This window comes from Sorex fumeus, unplaced genomic scaffold (genome assembly GCF_029834395.1).
Source record: "Sorex fumeus unplaced genomic scaffold, SorFum_2.1 ptg000054l, whole genome shotgun sequence".
NCBI classification, from domain to species: domain Eukaryota; kingdom Metazoa; phylum Chordata; class Mammalia; order Eulipotyphla; family Soricidae; genus Sorex; species Sorex fumeus.
The window spans coordinates 47,123,688-47,129,469 of record NW_026606111.1 but is presented as its reverse complement, the minus strand read 5'-3'; the positions used below and the strand labels follow the sequence as shown (position 1 = coordinate 47,129,469).

General features: G+C 36.2%; 1 pseudogene; it reads left to right on the top strand.

Moving 5' to 3' along the window:
• Positions 1-3,905: 3,905 nt before the first annotated feature.
• On the top strand, positions 3,906-4,002 carry LOC130033723 (uncharacterized; annotated as a pseudogene).
• Positions 4,003-5,782: the final 1,780 nt, after the last annotated feature.

Here is a 5,782-nt window from a genome sequence, read left to right as displayed (position 1 = left end):
TTATCTTTATCAAACAGGAAAACTTTCTTCTCAATGTTTAATAAATGAGCACCAAAATCCCATAAAATATCTTTATGTAGGAAAACTCAGAATTCACAAATATGACAAAAATGTGTAATTAGTCATGTGAGACTTGATTTTTCTATTTCCTTTTAGGATCTAAAAACAAAACTTGACTATTATCAAAGTACTCTCATGTTAGGAAGAAAAAATCACATGAAATAATATTTGTAAAGATGACAAGCAGCTTTAACCTGGAACCTACTGACCACACAAATGAATCAAACCTCCTGATTCAAGTTAGAATATACCATTTTTTTTTTATTTTAACAGGCAGCACATACATGAACTTAAAAACCAGAATGTAATAAAAACATTGAAGATTCTGTGCCTTCCACCACCCTAGATAAGCATTATTAGCTATTTATGGGGAGCATCATTTCTGAAGCGTGTTTATACTCCAAATTGTCAAGTACCAAGTACTGTGTTCTAAGAAATAATAAGGAAAAAAGCCAGGAAGGATGGCTTTCTGATAAAGAGCTTTTCCTACTGGTACCCTATTGAAGGCATAGTATATTTCTAGTCCTGACATTTATTGAAGTAAAATTCTTTGACTTGCTCTCAGTGAATTATTCTCAGCATATTTCATATATATATTCTTTCTTTTTGATGTTAAGTCTTTGGTTCTCTTCAATTTTATGTCCAAACGTTTTCCTCTTCCTTGATAATCGAAGTCCCTATTCTTTCTTTCTTTCCTTCTTTCTTTCTTTCTTTCTTTCTTTCTTTCTTTTTTCTTTCTTTCTTTCTTTCTATCCTTCTTTCTTTCTTTCCTATTTTTTTCTCCCTCATATTGTCTTGGTGTCGATTGGTCAATGTTTGATGAAAGTGATCCCAAACTTGCTTACCTTAGAGGTCTTGCCTCCCTAATGCTCAGCACTCCGCACCTTCCCCATGCCCCATATTTTCTTATTACCTGGTTGAAATAGAAATCTCAAAGATCAATGATTATTACTTTGTAATATCACTATATTCACAATACTGAAGTATAAATACAAGTGGAGAGACCATTACAGAGAACACATGCTAGTAAATATTAACAGTTTTTCACAGCATCTATATTTTCTATTTCTGTAATAATACTGTCTCTGATTTACTTGTTTTCAGTGAATATCATGTAAAATTCAATATTAAAAGGAAAAAGAAACACAGAGAATCAAACCTCATATATATATACATATATATAAATATATATGTTCGTGTGTGTGTGTATGTTTGTTTGTATATTTGAGCTCCTAAGTATGTGTAAAATATAATGTAATCAATGAGGAAAAACACTTTGTATGTGAGAGAAAGTAAGCCAGTGTCTAAAATCACACAGCAAATGTCAAAGTCAAGCTAAAATGAGGCTTATAAAATTCTACTTGAATATTTTCTTTCATTACTACGTGCTGTTTTTACTTGACTGCTAAGTTAAGGGATGATAAATCTAATGAAAAACTTTGAAAAGTATTATTCCTTACCTGACATGGTCAGAGAAGAGGAAATACCGATGAAAGGTAGACGAGAAGAGGAGACAGTAGGAGATTACGTCTGAACACTGAAGCAGCTTAAGACCACAAGTGTTCAGTACAGACGACTGCTCACTGGTGATTGGTCATTGGTCACTCGTCACTTGCCATGAAGATTCAAATTTGTTTACAAACAACTACATGGGACCCCCAAGATTCTACCAGTTGGTGGTTCGTTTAGTGGGAGAATGATGTCATAAAGTAGGCAGGTGAAAGGTAGAGGCTAGCCAATCAGGAGGTCAGAATCCCAGAAGAAGATCGGATTGGATAGAGAGTGGGGTAGAATGAAGCAGGCTAGGGAGATGGAATTCTACAAGACGGTTATAACAGTTTCACCTTCGTCAGACTCTTGTGTTAGAAAAATACTCCCATGATGCTCAAGAGCTTAGCTATTTCATTAACAAATCAAGAAAATTACTAAATAATTGTTTATATTGCACTGTTAAAGAAACAACATTTGTTATTACTAGTATATTTTAGATAACGTTTACAGCACAGCGGGTTGGGCATTTGCCTTGTAGGAGACCAACCCTGATTCCGATTCCTCTGCCCGGCAAGCTACCCAGAATATCTCGTCCACATAGCAAGAGCCTGGCAAGATACCCATGACGTATTCGATAGGCCATAGCTAGTGACAACAACTCTCACAATTTGTTGTAAGATGTTACTGGTTCCCGCTCGAGCAAATGGATGAACCACGGGAGGACAGTGCTACAGTGCTATGATTGAAAAAATTGGTGGTTTCTTTCAATATGACAACACTTACTAGGTTAAGTTGTAGATGAATCGAGATGTGTGAAAATGTAAATAAAATGAGAAGAAATAGTAAATGCACAGGTATCTTATTTGTACAAAACAAACAGTTGTTCTCAGTTTAAAACTGTAGAAGATAAAGAAAAACATATACTCATTTGTGTCAAAATTTTTCAACCTGAAAGAAAAGGACCAAAACCAATTTAAGTAATCAAAAAACAAGCAAAACTAACAAATACTGGCAATTAATATGATAGGCCAAGGATGAATGTTCTTAATAAATTAGTGCTGTGAAAAAAATCAGTATTTAGCTATTAAACTTCAATATTAAAAATAAGCATAAACCATGATCATATATAAAATGTATTGAAAGAAGTGTAAATGACTGGTAAACACAAGGGCAAGACACTCGCAAATGCCTACCAGGTTCTCTCAGAGTGAGAACTGGACAATAATTGTTGTCTTATCAACAAAATCCAGTCTCTGTATCTTGGCCATTGATGGGATTACATGGCTCCAGGGGCAGTTCATGGTTGTAACACTTAGCTACTAGGAGATGGGGGATCTGGTTGGAGGGGGCCCAGTCTTGATCTGAGCAGCCTTGGAGATCTCATCCCCCGGTTGCGCACACCTGGGTTCCTCTGTCAGATTCGTTCATGCATGAGGCTTCTTCAAGCTTGGGGAGAGTGGTCTAAAGCGTACCTATGGCTGGTTGCAGAGGTCTTCAGGTGCCGGGGCTCTGCTCGGCGCGGTGAGGGAAACTCAACACACCGCCTCCAAGGGACCCTGGTGAAGAAAGCCAGGTGTGGGGTCAGGAGACTGTCATTTTAGACATATTTGGAATTAATTTTAGATCAAAAAGTACACATCATTCTAACTACGTATGTGCTTAGTAATAAATTACTACACACTTGTTCAATCACCTAAGAAACCCCACTCTGCTCAGATAACTAGATTTTTAATTATAGGTCTGTTTTGCCTGTGTGTCATGACTGAGAATCACTATCATTAGATATGAAACTCACTATACACAAAGATGCACACAGGCTGCTTTGAGTCATCTGTGTTGTTAATGTGTGTTGGCCATTAAACTTCACTGAGACCCTTTATTCTGTCCTTTACAGGAGCCTCATAAGTGTCAACTTCCATTCAAGTTGAACTTATAATAATGTGGAATGAAATCATCAATATGATCCTCACCTCTTCCTTCAGGAGAAAAATCCTACTTATATTCAAGGTGGTCAAAGTGCAGACAACACCATCCACCTTTTCCTGGAGATGTACACGGGACTGAGGTGAGAACAGCAATAGGCTCTAGTTTAATGGTCTTAATGAAGGTTTCAGGGAAGTGCATTAAACAGGACTCATATAACATCTTCCAAAAGAATTATTTTGTAAAACTGATGCCTTGATTATGGTAAAAGATAATATGGTAAAAACCATATTTTTCTTTCTGGGACATTAAAGTTCTAAATCTATCAAGCTGCTTTGAAATACTTTCTTTGATTAGGTACCACTGTCTGCCATAGGGTAAGTAAGGACAACACTCAAATTAATCAGAACAGAAAAAATAACTCCTACTAGGTTTGGTTACACATATACTAAAATTGAAATGATACAATGATGAGCATGGTCCTTGCACAGAGATGACATGCAAACTTGTAAAGAGCTCCATATTTTTGTTGCAAGAAGAACTAACACGGCTACTTTAAGCTAAGGCAATCCCCACAAGTACAAAAATTCTACATAAAGATAGCACAAATCCCCATAACAACAATCTCTCTCAATGTCTATGGACTAAATGTGCCAATTCAGAGGCACAGAATAGGAAGATGAATTAGAACACTGAACCCAACATTCTGATACCTGCAAGAAACATATCTGAGCAATCAAAGCAACCATGGGCTAAAAGTAAAAGGCTGGAAAACAAGTATTCAAGAAAAGAACACCTCCACAAAGCTGGAGTAGCCATACTAGTATCAGACCACATGGACTTCAGGCTAAAGGTTATAAGAGACAGTGAATGTCATTTCTGCATGATCATGGGATCTTTACATCAAAAAGAACTCACCCTCCTCAATGTAGATGCTCAATGACAGACCAGCAAAATACTTAAAAACAACTTCTAATAGACTTATAGAAAAACATTGATAGCAAAACAGTACTAGGTGGAGATTTCAACACTACTTTGTCACTTCTCAATAGATCAAACAGAATAAATCTCAGCAAGGAAATATTTTACTTAAGTGAAGTAATGAACAACCGTTGGCTTAGAGAAGAAATCAAAGAGGAAATAAAAAGGTTCCAGAAACAAATGAGAATGAGGACGCGAGCTACCAGAACTTGTGGGACACAGCAAAAGCAGTGTTAAGAGGAAAGATTATACCTCTGCCAGAATTTATCAGGAAGAAAGAAAGGGCCTACATGAATAAATTAGAGCTCAAGATTTTGGAAAATGACCAACAAAAGGAGTGCAAACTAGGCTGGAGCAAGGAAATAATAAAATTTATAGTAGAAATCAATGAGCTAGAAACCCAAAATACAATCCAGAAGACCAATAAAAGCAAAAGCTGTTTCTTTGAGAAAATAAACAAGATCAATAAACCTCTAGAAGCCTCTCAAAGAAACAGAAAGAATTCTAATAAATCGAATCAGAAATGCAAAGGGGGGTATCCTAATAGAAACTACAGAAATCCATAGGATCATCAGAGATTATTTTGAGAATCTTTGCAGCAGGAAATGAGAGAATCTTTAACAAATTGATAAATTAATGGATTCCAATTACCTCCCAAGGCTGAACCAAGAAGATTTGGAATACTTGAACCTATCACTACCAAGGAAATTGAAATGATGGTCAAAATATCCCCCCAAACAGAATCCTTGGCCCAGATGGATTCAATAGTGAAATATTTCAATCCTTTAAAGAGGAACTGCTGACAACATTTTTAAGATTTTCCAGGAAATTGAAGAAACAGAAATGCTCCCAAATAGCTTCTATGAGGCAAAGATCACCCTAATACTCAAAGCAGACAGAGACACCACAAAAAATGAAAATTACAGACCTATTTCCTTGATGAATACAGATACACAGATTCTCAAGAAAATACCAGCAAAGAGAATCCAGAAACTCAACAAAAGATCACACACTATGACCAAGTAGGTTTATCTTGGGGATGCAAGGATGGCTTAACATTCTCTAGTCAATCAACAGAATACACCATCTCAATAAAATAAAGATAAAAGTCATATCATCATATCGATAGATGTAGATAAACATTTGATGAGATCCAGCACCCATTCATGGTGAAAAACTCTTAAGAAAATGGGAGTTGAAAGTACTTTCTTCAATCTAGTCAAAGCAAACTACCACAAACCCACAGCAAGCATTATTCTCAACGGGGAGAAAACTAAAGGTTTGGAGCAGAAATCAATGAGCTAGAATCCCAGAATACAATTAGGCA